The sequence below is a fragment of the Thalassophryne amazonica genome, chromosome 8, assembly GCF_902500255.1.
Source record: "Thalassophryne amazonica chromosome 8, fThaAma1.1, whole genome shotgun sequence".
Lineage (NCBI taxonomy): Eukaryota > Metazoa > Chordata > Actinopteri > Batrachoidiformes > Batrachoididae > Thalassophryne > Thalassophryne amazonica.
The window spans coordinates 70,877,074-70,890,801 of record NC_047110.1 but is presented as its reverse complement, the minus strand read 5'-3'; the positions used below and the strand labels follow the sequence as shown (position 1 = coordinate 70,890,801).

The following is a 13,728-nucleotide window of genomic DNA, read 5'->3' as shown; positions in this document are numbered from 1 at the left end:
TCATTGATTAAAGCCGGAGTTGCTCAGAGTGGTATAAGCACACACTCTACTAAGGGGTGAATGGCAAACTTTTCTTTTTGTCCAATAAAAATGTCTCCTTGCCAGATCGATTGTTGTTGCTAGGAGACTGAAGCATCCTTTGGCAAGGGGCAACAGCTCACCACGTCTGTTGTTTCCCTCCCTCTCTCTCTCTCTCTCTCTCTCACTCTTTCCTCTCTCTCTCCCTCTCTCTCTCTCCCTCACGCACACGCGGATGCGCGGTCACGCACACATACACAGAGCTGGCGCGCAGAGCAGTGGCACCCATCCTCTCTCTCAGTGCGACTCCTCCGAGGGATCAGGAGTAGACTAAGTCAAACTTCCAGCAGCTTGAGATTCATGCGCAACCTTTGGAGGACGCGGAACGTGAAGGTAGGTCAAAGAAAACATCTTACTTGGAAGTGAGAGGAGGGATGCTGCAGTCCTACATTAAAGCTTGGGCGACAGAGTGCAGTAAAAAGGAAATTGACAGTCCGGTACCGTGCCAGCCCACGTCATCCAAATCCTACAGTAGGACGCAATTTACTTTGAACTTTGCACAGCATTTTAGCGCGCACTTGGGGCTGCATGAACATTTTGTTTTCAATCAGATGATCGCATCTTGTGATGAAATGAAGGAAGCATGAATCCCTGATAGCTGATATGTGCTGCACTGTAAAGATCCAGAAGGTGAAACAAAGAGTATCTGCAGTCGCGTGCTGACACTGCATGCGTAAAGAAGTTATTTGGGTTCCTGGAGCCCGCGCCGAGGCGCAGCTTGGAAGCATCCTGCGCGGATCGAGAGCGCACAGGTGGATGATTCTCAGAGCAGTGACTTTCCGTTTGCCTACAAATACCTTGGTACCAGCAGAGCCGGACCTGTGCGCGCAGCACCAGCAATAAGTGTGCGCCAAATTCACCTGTCAGGCTCCACTGAGCTACAGACGTGCGCTGGCGCGTGATGGATTTATTTATTTGTTTATTTATTGATTTTCCCTCCACTGCAAATCTAAAATTATATTCAAATTCTGAAAGTCAAGACCTGACAGCTGCATATTTGGCACCATTCTGCAAAAGTCTGAAACACCCTATTTATGATGTTTGTCTTAAAAAAAAAATTTGGTGCAAATTTGATCAGTTTTACACAACAAGGACTGTTTTTGGTGAATACTTTTTGATTCATTTGTAGGTTTACAGCCTGATTTCACACACACAAACAAAACCAAACAAAAATATCCAAAAAAGGGGCAATCAAAAAAGTAATGAATTGATCGACATTACGTTCGTGCAAAACCACAAGCAGCTCCACCTCAGACTTAATTGTATCTCATTGTTTTTTGACTGTATCTTTGCCATGTTTTTCATCATGTCTAAACATTTCTGCACAGTAACATATTTTAAACTCAAAGGGTGCAGACATCCACTGAGGCCAGCAGTTCACTCTTCATTTATATATTTTTCTAACCCTGTTTGTTCCAACGGATCTGAACTTTAATTGATATCCACATCAAACCTGATCTGACACATTCATACTATAAGTAGGCCTTTTTTTCATGAAGATCAATGCAATGTTTCCAGAGAAGCAACAAAAAATGTCCCTAGTCAATTGCAATGTAAATTAAATGGAATACGTTATTCCTGGCTCTACCTCTCTATCAGACCCACCCTAAAATTTGAAGAGTTCTTTCCTGTTCCATGATCCACCCAACCGCGAACTTTCAAAAATCAGCCTGGTAGTTTATTTTGCATGATCCTGCAGTTGTCTGTCAGGAGGAAAAGATAACATTCTCATTCAAACTAAGCATCCTTGCTTTTGCTGCTATATTTTTGCAGCACCATCTGCAGCACTGACTGGAACTTTTAGGATGTTTTTTTCAGCATATACCACACCACAAATTGTACTTTATCTAAAAACACCCTGATCAGTCATGGAGCTTGTGTGGTCTTGAATGTGAACTCTATATCTCTCTGTGTGTCTCAGTTACATCAGACCTTTTTTTTTTTTTTTTTTGGTTTCTAAACCAAAAGCTGAAGTTGAAACGTAGTAAGAAAAAAATTGCATACAAAGTTTTGGCTGCATGATAATATACTTGTTTATGAGGGACAAGATATTATGAAAACTAATAGAATACTGTATTATGTATCTTATAATTACATTCTATAACATGTTCACAAAATTAGATCCTGCAGTCACCCCTTCATTCTCTTTATGTTCTATTTTAAAGATGAGTGAAAAAGTTATTTTACTTTGAGGAAGGAGAAAGTGCAAATTTTGCAGAGTAAAATATACTCTGCCAGGATAACATTTGGTCCCAGTCCAAACAGAGTTAAATATACCCTATCACAGTGCAAAATCAATTCTATCACAGGGTAAAATCAACTCTATCATGTTGTGAGTGACTCTTATTGGATTTGAAAAACATGATTTGACAAGACATTAGAGCTGATTTCACTCTACAATAGAGTGTATTTAACTCTGTTTGGACTGGGACCAAATGTAATCCCGGCAGAATATATTTTACTCTCCAAAACTGACTGTGTACTACAACTAGATCCATGACTTGGCCCATTATACTCGCAGTTATCATAAATATAATATGATAATGATGTTGCAATACAGACAATTTATAATACAGGTTGATATACTCATTGGATTAAAAAAATATATATCTGGACAAGGACTTAAACTAACTGCTATGTTCCATCCTCCCAAACTGCGCTTGAGTTATTTGTTTTTGTCCAGTTGTTTTGTACATATTTCTGGTAAGAATATTTAGATTATTTTTATTTTGCCTGATATAAACATCCATTTCTGTGCTTCGCAATGTGTAGCGACATTTTTGTAACATTGTTGCCACAATGTATATTTACAACAAAAACAACAACAACAATAATAATAATAACAATTATTATTATTATTAGTAGTAGTATTATTACATAAGAAGAGAAATTATATAATAATAATAACAATTACTGTTATTGTTGTTGTTGCTGCTGCTATTATGTTTTGTGTTATTCCTTGTGTTGGCAATATATGGTTTCAACTGCAAAAATATAGGTAGGTGAGTGAGTGAGTGAGTGAGTGAGTCCATCTCAGCAAACGTGTGAAGACAATCATGAAATAAATAAACAAATAAACAAACAAAAAATGCTGTTATCTTTTAACTGACCAAATTAAAAGAACATATAGTGACAAGAAACCATATTGCATTTGGTGAACTTTGATGCCCCAGATTGACTGAAAGAGCAACATTGTTTTGCCTGTGTAATATTCCATAGTTGTGTCTGCTGGATGATTCATTGATGATTGATAAATTATCATAATTGTCATGTCTTTCCATCCAACTAACAAGCTAACAACCACGCATGATGCACATTATGTGTGCAAATGTGGGATTGTAAATAATTTGTGTGCTTTTCAGTTGGTACCTGTGTACCTTGTGCACACAACATACGTAGTAGTACATTTGTTCATTGACAATTTACAAGTAGATCAGTAAGGCTGTTTATGCACAGTATTTAAGTGTCTATTATGTATTTATGTGTATAACGACCATGTAAATCTGTGCCAATACCAAGGTACACGTTGGAATTGTCACTCGGCAAAGGCAATCAGCCTTGAGTTTCAGCATTTTTCAAAGGAATTACATGTGATGCTCGCATAGACTTGTGTTGTGTGTGTCTGTTTGTGTACAGTTGGCCTTGTAGCTTTCATGCAGTAATACTCTCTGGACTGCATGCAGGAAAGCAGTGTGCCAACATTGTGCAAAGAAAAAAATCTCCTTCACCAGTGATGTCGTCTATTTTTGCTGTATATGTAGAATGGCAGAGGAGTCGGTGTAGGTGCTGGTGTGCACTGTGACATACATTCTGAACTTCCAGGCTTTTTACAGACTTACTGGAAATGGGTTTTGCTATTTTCATCTAAAACTAACATTTGTTCATCTGCCTTCAGCATTGACAAAATAAACCTCCAAAAATGCACAGCATTTGATTAGAAATCAGTAAAAATAAGCACCTAAAAACTTGGTTAAACTCAAAGAAAGCTTGTGTTTGTAAGTTGAGCTTGAGGTCAAAGGTTAAATTTGGAGGAAGACCAGCAGCATTTGTTGTAAACACTCCAGATGTGAACTGTGGTGTCCAGCAGTCTGTTTGTACAGCTGTCCACCACAAGATCATGCCACACTACATAAGGAACAACCTTGGTTCCTTGATGGCAACCACCAAGGTAGCCAATCAGTCCATTCCCACCTCTTGAAAATAAGCATCTGTCTGCTGCAGCCAAGTGAAATTACAGCCAGCTGTGCTCAAACGTTTACATACCCTGGCAGAATTTTTTATTTTACTTTTTTTTTGGGGGGGGGGGGCATTTTTCAGAGAATATGAATGGTAACACAAAAACTTTTTTTTCACTCATGGTTAGTGGTTTGTTGAAGCCACTTATTGTCAAACAACTGTGTTTACACTTTTTAAATCATAATGATAACAGAACCTAACCAAATGACCCTGATCAAACGTTTACATACCCTAATGATTTTGGCCTTGTAACATGCACACAAGTTGACATGAATGGGTTTGAATGGCTGTAAAAGGTAACCGTCCTCACCTGTAATCTGTTTGCTTGTAATCAGTGTGTGCGTATAAAAGGTCAGTGAGTTTCTGGGCTCCTGACAGACCCTTGCATCTTTCATCCAGTGCTGCACTGACAGTTCTGATTTCTGAGTCATAGGGAAAGCAAAAGAATTGTCAAAGAAAAGGTAACTGAACTGTATTAAACAGGAAAGCAATATAAAAAGATATCTAAGGGACTGAGCATGCCAATCAGTAGTGTTCAAACTGTAATTAAGAAGTGGAAAATGAGGGATTCTACGGGAACCAAATCACAGTCAGGTAGACCAACAAAGATTTCAACAACTGCCAGGAAAATTGTTCAGGATGCAAAGAAAAACCCACAAATAACTTCATCTGAAATACAGGACTCTCTGAAATAAAGTGCTGTGGCTGTTTTAAGATGCACAATAAGGAGACACTTGAAGAAAAATGGGCTGCATGATCGATTCACCAGAAGAAAGCCATTACTACCTAAATTCCACAAAGTATCACACTTACAATATGCCAAACAGCACAGAGAACAAAGTCATTTGGAGTGATGAGACCAAAATTGAAGTTTTTGGCCACAACCATAAACATTATATTTGGAAAGGAATCAAGAAGGCCTATGATGAAAGGTACACCATTCCTACTGTGAAGGTGGTGGATCGCTGATGTTTGGGGATGTGTGAGCTACAAAGGCACAGGAAACCTGGTCAAAATTGATGGCAGGATGAATGCAGCATGTCATTAGAAAATATAAAATTGCACTCATCAGCCCAGAAGCTGTGCATGGGATGTACTTGGATGTTCCAACATGTCAAGTCGACCTGTCATTGGCTACAGCAGAATAAAGTGAAGGTTCTGGCCATCTCAGTCTTCTGACCTCAATATCATTGAGCCACTCTGGGGAGATCTCAAATGTGCAATTCATGCAAGACAACCAAGGAATTTACAGGAACTGGAGGCTTTTTGGCAAGAAGAATGGGCAGCTTTTACCATCAGACAAAATAAAGAGCCTCATCCACAACTACCACAAAAAACTCCAAGCTGTCATTGATGTTAAAGGGGGAAATAATGGTGTTAAGAACTGGGGTATGTAAACTTTTAATCAGGGTCATTTGGGTACTTTCTGTTGTCATTATGACGTAAAAAGGTAAACACAGTTGTTTGACAATAAATGGCTTCACACAACCACTAACCATGAGCGATTTTTTTTTTATTTTTATCATTTATATTCTCTGAAAAAATAGCCAAAAAAATCTAAAATCCTGCCAGAGTATGTAAGGGTTTGAGCACAACATGTGACATAAAGTCATTCTCGTGGTACCCAAGGATCCTTCGAGGACTCTGAGTACCAAAGACATCAAGTCATCACCTTAGGTCACTGATAAGTGTCCAAGTGTCACAGCTATCAAGTAAGACTAGGAGCACCAGGACCCAAAACACTTGGACCTTCATTCTCCCACAAAGATATATGCATTGCCAAACACCTCTGTCCAGTGACCTTATAACTACATAAGCCCTTCCTAGGCATCTCTCAATCTCAAAGGCTGATAGACATGAATATCACTGCAGAGATAACTGAATCTCTCTACATGTTCAACACTTTCACCACACACACATACACTTCTGATGTCTGAGTCCAGGAAGTCATTGAAAATCTGGCTCTTAGGATGACCTCCTATTGCCAGTTTTTGATATCCAATTGTGTATGTTTTTGGCACTAAAAACAACCACAAACCCAATTGGAGACAATATTTGGGTGTAATTGGTGATTATAGAATATTATGAGCAATCAGCAAAATTTTAAACAGCTTTAAAAAATATTTGAGAAGACAGAAGAAACTGTGAATTGTGTTGCTGAGTGGGGGTCATTTTGTGTAAAGTGTGTGAAAATACACAAGTGGATACAATATACAGCAATCGGGACCTACTGTTCTCTGTGCAGAAGCCTCCTTCTAACTCTCCTCTGCAACATGAAACCTATGAAAAGCATACAGGGCATATGCAAACATAGTTGTGTCACAGGAATCATACATACTAGGGTGGACTGGGCAATATGTGGTTACACTCATATGAAAGTGGATATAAAATAGTTGGCAATATGAAATTTGTTTCCTATATTTAAAAAGACTGGGTCAAATTTCCTCAATTTTAAAACAGGGGCCAAAACCCGCCAATGGGAGACCATTATTAGTCCTGATCTCACTTGGACACTCAGATTCAATTTCAATTTCAATTTATTTTAATTTATATAGCGCCAAATCACAACAGAGTTGCCTCAAAGCGCTTCACACAGGTAAGGTCTAACCTTACCAACCCCCAGAACAACAGTGGTAAGGAAAAACTCCCTCTGAGGAAGAAACCTCAAGCAGACCAGACTCAAAGGGGTGACCCTCTGCTTGGGCCATGCTACAAAACATAAATTACAGAACAATTCACAGAGCAATTCATGGACGAATATACAAGAAATGCTATTGGCGCACAGGACAGGAGGGTCGCCAACACGAACACAACTCCCATCTCTGAATGGAGCTGCACCTTAAACAGAGAGAAAAAACAGAATCAGGCATCAGAAAGACAAGAAATACTGTACAATTTGTCAGCATTAAACAACAAGAAAAACAGAGAAATACTAAGGTGATCGCCGGCCACAAGCCCTAAACTTCACTAAAAGACCCAGAAATTAGGTAAAGTTGAGGCCGCGGCCCGCTCCAATTACTAATAAAATGAATTAAAAGAGTAAAAAGCGTAAAACAAAACTGTACCAGTATGCTAGCCATATGAAAGGGAAAATAAGTGCGTCTTAAGGCTGGACTTGAAAATCTCCACAGAATCTGTTTTATTGACACAGGGAGATCATTCCACAGAACAGGGGCACGATAAGATAAAGCTCTGTGACCCGCAGACTTCTTATTCACCTTAGGGACACAAAGTAGTCCTGCACCCTGAGAACGTAAAGCCAGGGCCGGTACGTAAGGTTTAATTAGGTCGGCTAGGTAGGAGGGTGCCAGTCCATGAATAATTTTATAGGTTAGTAGCAGAACCTTAAAATCTGATCTCACTGGGACAGGAAGCCAGTGAAGGGATGCCAAAATGGGTGTAATGTGTTCGAACTTTCTGCTTCGTGTCAAAAGTCTGGCTGCAGCATTTTGAACCAATTCGAGACCCCTAATGCTGGACTGCAGTAAACCAGAAAATAGAACATTGCAGTAGTCCAATCTAGAAGAGATAAATGCATGGATCAGGGTCTCAGCATCAGCCATAGACAGGATGGGACGAATCTTCGCTATATTTTGCAGGTGGAAGAAAGCAGTCCTAGTAATATTTCTAATGTGGAGACCAAAGGACAATGAAGGATCAAAAATTACCCCAAGGTTCCTCACTTTGTCAGTGTGATGTATGACACACGAGCCGAGGCTGAGCGTTAACTGGTCAAATTGATGCCGGTGTTTCACTGGACCAAGAACCATCATTTCAGTCTTATCAGAGTTTAAAAGTAGGAAGTTTCTAGACATCCAACTTCTCACTGCTGCAAGGCAATCTTCTAAGGATTTTATGTGAACGAGATTACCAGCAGTTATTGGCATGTATAACTGAGTATCATCTGCATAGCAGTGAAAGGTAATCCCAAAACGCTGCAATATGTGCCCAAGGGGTGCTATATAAAGGAAGAAAAGCAGGGGGCCTAAAACAGACCCCTGTGGAACCTCAAATTTCATGTCACTAAGGTTAGAGGTAGTGTTACTCTACAAAACACAGTGAGAACGACTGATCAAGTATGACATCAGCCATGCAAGGGCACTCCCAGTAATCCCAAAATGATTTTCCAGCCTGTCAAGTAGAATATGATGATCCACTGTATCAAATGCAGCACTGAGATCTAACAGCAACAGAACCGTAGTGGTGTCCGAATCCATTGTAAGCAGAAGACCATTCACAGAGCCATCTCTGTAGAATGATATTTTCTAAAAGCAGACTGCAGTGGCTCAAAGAGATTATTCTCAGTAAGATAGTCTACGAGCTGCCGTGACACGACTTTTTCCAGAATTTTAGAGAAAAATGATAGATTTGATATCGGCCGATAGTTTGTCAATACACTAGGGTCAAGATTAGGTTTCTTAAGTAATGGTTTAATCACTGCAGATTTGAAACATTTAGGAACAGATCCAGAAGTTAAAGAAAGATTAATAATTTCCAGCACAGTCAGCCCAAGAATGGACCACAGGTCCTTAAACAGTTTTGTTGGTATAGGATCAAATAAACAGGTTATGCTTTTTGTTGACATTACGAGTTTTGTCAGCATGCCTAGTGAGATACTGTCAAATTCTTTAAATCTAGGTAATACCTCAGTAGTGGCACCCACATCAATAGCAGGGTGTAGTGGCTGGATTAAGGCATGCCGGGATATGTTTAACCTGATGTCTTCTATTTTCTTCCCAAAGTAATCCAGGAAATCTTGTGCTGTAAAAGGAGAGCGAACTACAGGTGGTTCTCCATGCAAAAGTGTTGCCACCGTGTCAAACAAGAACTTTGAGTTATGCTTGTTTTTGTTGATCAAATCAGAGTAGTAAGTCCACTTTGTAGCCAATAATGCATGCTTATCGTCTAAGATAGCATGACGCCACGCAAGGTGAAATACTTGAATGACGCCATTTCCATTGTAGACCTCTTGCTTTATGCTTGAGGTCACGCAGATAATCATTGAACTAAGTAAGGTGACTGTGATTTGGGGGAGCGCGGTTTTAACACAGGTGGTGCAATCATGTCGAGTGTTGTTTTGAGCACTGAGTTTAAACTATCCACAAGTCTGTCTACTGACTGAGTATTAATCAAATGTGAAGCTAAGACATCAGGCAGTCTAGCTTCGAGTTCAGTCTTAGTTGAGGAGTTGATGCATCGCCGTAAAGATATATAAGGTTGCTGTTCCACTAAACACGGCAGCGAAACTGTAAATTCAATAAGTGAGTGATCAGGCACCACTGATGTAAGAGGCATAATGTCAATATTCGTGACAGCAATACCACATGCGAGAAGCAGATCCAGGGTATTTCCACTAATGTGCGTAGCTGAGATTCCTCACTCAGCTACTCAGGTGCTGCAGTCAGGTTGTCCATTGATTCTACAAAGTTCCGCAAAGTCAAGGTCAGTAAACCTTTCCTCACCAACAAAGGCACCTAAGTCATTGGTTTCTGCAATCCAACTCAAGTGATGCTGTGCAGTGACATCTTTTTTTTTAAATGTAGACAAGGTGATCAAAGAAAAGCAGCTGGGAGGAAAATGAGATGCAGTTTGAAAAAAAAAGATGAAATACAGTATTCTTCAATCTCTATAAAGGCGAGGTTTCCGCACAACTCCAAAGAAAGGCATACTTCACTGATCCACTCAGTTTATTTATTTACTTTAGTTCATAATAGACATATTTCAGTTTCAGAATTTCATCTGGGAACAAAAAATACCATATGAGAAACATGAAATAAAGCACTTTTTAATCAAACAGTAAGTTTTTTGCATCCCATTCTCTGCTATTGAAAGGCTTACAAAGTGGTTGCACAAGCTGTACTTTCATCCTTTGTGAAGGTCAACTGCAATCAGCTTAAATTCATGTCAATTACAGTGAATTGCAGTAGTGTCCTGTATTAACAGAGAAAAACATACCCAAGTATTCACATAGAGCCCTCTGCAGAATTATAATCCACTTTGCCTGCTCTAAAGTCAGCGAAATAATAAAAGCGCTTCCTCACAACCTTGCAACAGTGTACTTAGCCATGTTTTAATGACAGTGTGAGTACTGTGTATAAGGCCGGAGAGCAGAAACATGAATTCGGCAGCAATTTAGCATAAAACATTTCAATTACTATTTATACAGGACAAAAATCTTAGGACTTTATCGTGTCCGTAGCATGCAACCCCCTGTGCTCCAGGAAGGTCTTCAGACACGGAGGGGAACTTGGTGGACCGGCGAGCATTGGAACACTTATAGAAAAACATATCAATAATAGAAATATAGGACAAGATAAAAGGTGTGTGTGTGTTGGGGTGGTGGTGGTGGCGGGGTGTAAGAGAAGATCAACTTCAGATGAAAACCCAGGTTTGACTCAGCATCCCCAATGACCATACATTGGACAAGTCTGAAGTTTGACAGACAGAAAGAGGATTCAGAGGGAGCTGGTTTGTAGAAGCATCGGCAGAATATGGGCTTGGGGAAGGGCGCAGATTGGAAAACAGAAAACACACAACAAAAATATAGTAGCATGAAAGAATTAAAAACACTGGGACAAATATGTCAGTAGGAAAGCACTATGCTTTACTGAAAGGGTTGCCAGGGTTTTAACAGTGGTGGGCACAGTTCCGCTAATCTGCTAACCACTAATTAGCAAAGCTAACGTTTTAATTCGCCCTATTGACGTATCCCATAATCCCTTGCGCGCCAGAGTCGCTGCAGTCAAACAACATATAGAGAAACCACATGATGACAATTGTAAATGAATATTATACTACAAAAATATATTTTTTATGCTTTTTGTCATGTTTATAAGAAACTGCATGTATGATATCCTGAAAATTTGCTAAAACAATTATAACAAATAATCCGTGTCTGCTGCATTTAATCTGCGTAGAATTTAATAAGAGCAAACCAAATTTCAGACATATTATATATATTAGTCTGGAACAAAGAGGGCAAACAGTGTTGTAAAGAACAATAATCAAGACGTTAAAGAGCAAACGTCACTTTCTCCCAGAACGACATGATCAGGAAGCGAGCGGAGTTCACAGCAGCTCCCATTGAAAATAACGGAGAGACAGCCTGTGATTCTCGCATGTTTACATAAAATAAATGCAATAACAACGTCCATAAACCCAGAGAATATATTCATGAGAGTTTTAGGCACAATATAAAAATAGTTTTATGTTGCGATGTTAATGCTGTTGTCCGTGTGCAGCGGTTAAAGTGAAGCGTGATCAGAGCATCTCAATGCAGTTCTCAATGTTAGTGAGATCTTGCAGAGCGGCGAACTCTCCGAGGATATGCGGGATTTGAAACATCAATAGGGCGAATTCGCAGATTAGCTTTTTAGCTAACTTTGAAAACCATCAGCGAACCGATTAGCTTCTGCTAAATTTAGTTCCGCTAACTTTCCATCCACTAACATTTTTTTTGCTGGTAAAGTGAGTAAATTTAACGGTCAAAACTTTGTAAACCCTAAAATCATACATGTTAGCTCTTGTTTATGAACGCAGACTAACACTAACAGTTCACAGGTCAAAGCACACAAGCGCTGGTAAGAAGACAAAAAGTTACACTGTGGACAAAAATGGTATGTAAGCAGCTCAAAAGTCAGTGTTATTATTTATTTATTTATTGTGCATTTGTTTTGTGTTTGTGAATTTATGTGCGATTTACTGATGATGACAGTGTTTGTTCTTTTTTTTATGTGTTTATTTTGTGTTGTGTTTGATCATCTTTGAATTTACCCAGCAGCCCCTGCGGCGCCTAAACTTGAAACTGGCTTATAAGTATTTGACAGTGTACCGAGCCAATACTAAAAGTTTGCAGAAAATGAAAGCAATGTGGCCGCGCCAAATTTTACAGTTCCTTGAATGGCCACTTGAGGCTGGCTCCAAAAGTGAGATAGTAATACTCAAATGGCAACCTGAGCATGCTAGAAATTAGACAGACATGGAAATGCAGCACCTTGACTGTCTGCTTGAGGTTGTCTCCAAAACAAAGCACTTTTTTGTAGGACTCTATGTTAAAATGTCCAATTTTAGAGTACAAATGAACATGCTTACAGCCTGGTACAAAAAATGTTTTTGGTCTCATGCAACAGATTCCTCCTCCATCACAACTTTACAGAGTGTTGATCTTTTTTCTAACATATTTCTTTAAGATGTTTTAAGCCATAAATTTCTGTAAATATAGGGGTGTGGTCACTTTGAGTGACAGGTGCTGAGCGGAGCGTCTCCTCCTCTTGTCTTTAGCTCCCAGTCTGCTCGCTGTAGTTGGTCATGGAGGCTTGTTTGGAGTATTTCATTACAAACACCTGAAATAATATGGCTTGTTGAGGTGAAACGTCCTCACGGATCAGACGTCTCTGTTGCAGTATTTGTGCTGAGCGAAAATCTCATCGGATTAAATGTTGTATGCTAATGGCGTTAGCACTTTTAGCAGCTATCGGCACGATTACTGAGAAAATTTTCTTAAATCCTCCAAACCGTGACTATCCAGGGTTGGGACCAGGAAGCAGAGTTGTAGTCTTACACACCTCTCTGCAGCTTCTCTCCCCCTGCCATCCCCTCATTACCCCATCCCCGTAGAGACGGTGCCTGCTCCCAGACTACCAATAACCAGCAAAAATCTATTTAAGCAAAAAAATTCAAAAAGAAAAAATAATATAGCACCTTCAACTGCACCACAGACTAAAACAGTTAAATGTGGTCTATTAAACATTAGGTCTCTCTCTTCTAAGTCCCTGTTGGTAAATGATATAATAATTGATCAACATATTGATTTATTCTGCCTAACAGAAACCTGGTTACAGCAGGATGAATATGTTAGTTTAAATGAGTCAACACCCCCGAGTCACACTAACTGTCAGAATGCTCGTAGCACGGGCCGGGGCGGAGGATTAGCAGCAATCTTCCATTCCAGCTTATTAATTAATCAAAAACCCAGACAGAGCTTTAATTCATTTGAAAGCTTGTCTCTTAGTCTTGTCCATCCAAATTGGAAGTCCCAAAAACCAGTTTTATTTGTTATTATCTATCGTCCACCTGGTCGTTACTGTGAGTTTCTCTGTGAATTTTCAGACCTTTTGTCTGACTTAGTGCTTAGCTCAGATAAGATAATTATAGTGGGCGATTTTAACATCCACACAGATGCTGAGAATGACAGCCTCAACACTGCATTTAATCTATTATTAGACTCTATTGGCTTTGCTCAAAAAGTAAATGAGTCCACCCACCACTTTAATCATATCTTAGATCTTGTTCTGACTTATGGTATGGAAATAGAAGACTTAACAGTATTCCCTGAAAACTCCCTTCTGTCTGATCATTTCTTAATAACATTTACATTTACTCTGATGGACTACCCAGCAGTAGGGAATAAGTTTC

At 39.5% G+C, this 13,728-nt stretch overlaps 1 protein-coding gene across 2 annotated transcripts in view; it reads left to right on the top strand.

Annotated features, from left to right (window-relative positions):
- The first annotated feature begins 256 nt into the window (after positions 1–256).
- Positions 257–13,728, top strand: part of grm3 (glutamate receptor, metabotropic 3) — a 188,404-nt gene continuing 174,932 nt past the window's right edge. For both annotated transcript variants that reach the window (XM_034176630.1, XM_034176626.1), the window contains exon 1: positions 257–411. The gene's annotated coding sequence lies outside the window, so the exon portion shown is untranslated. The remainder of the gene's footprint in view (positions 412–13,728) is intronic.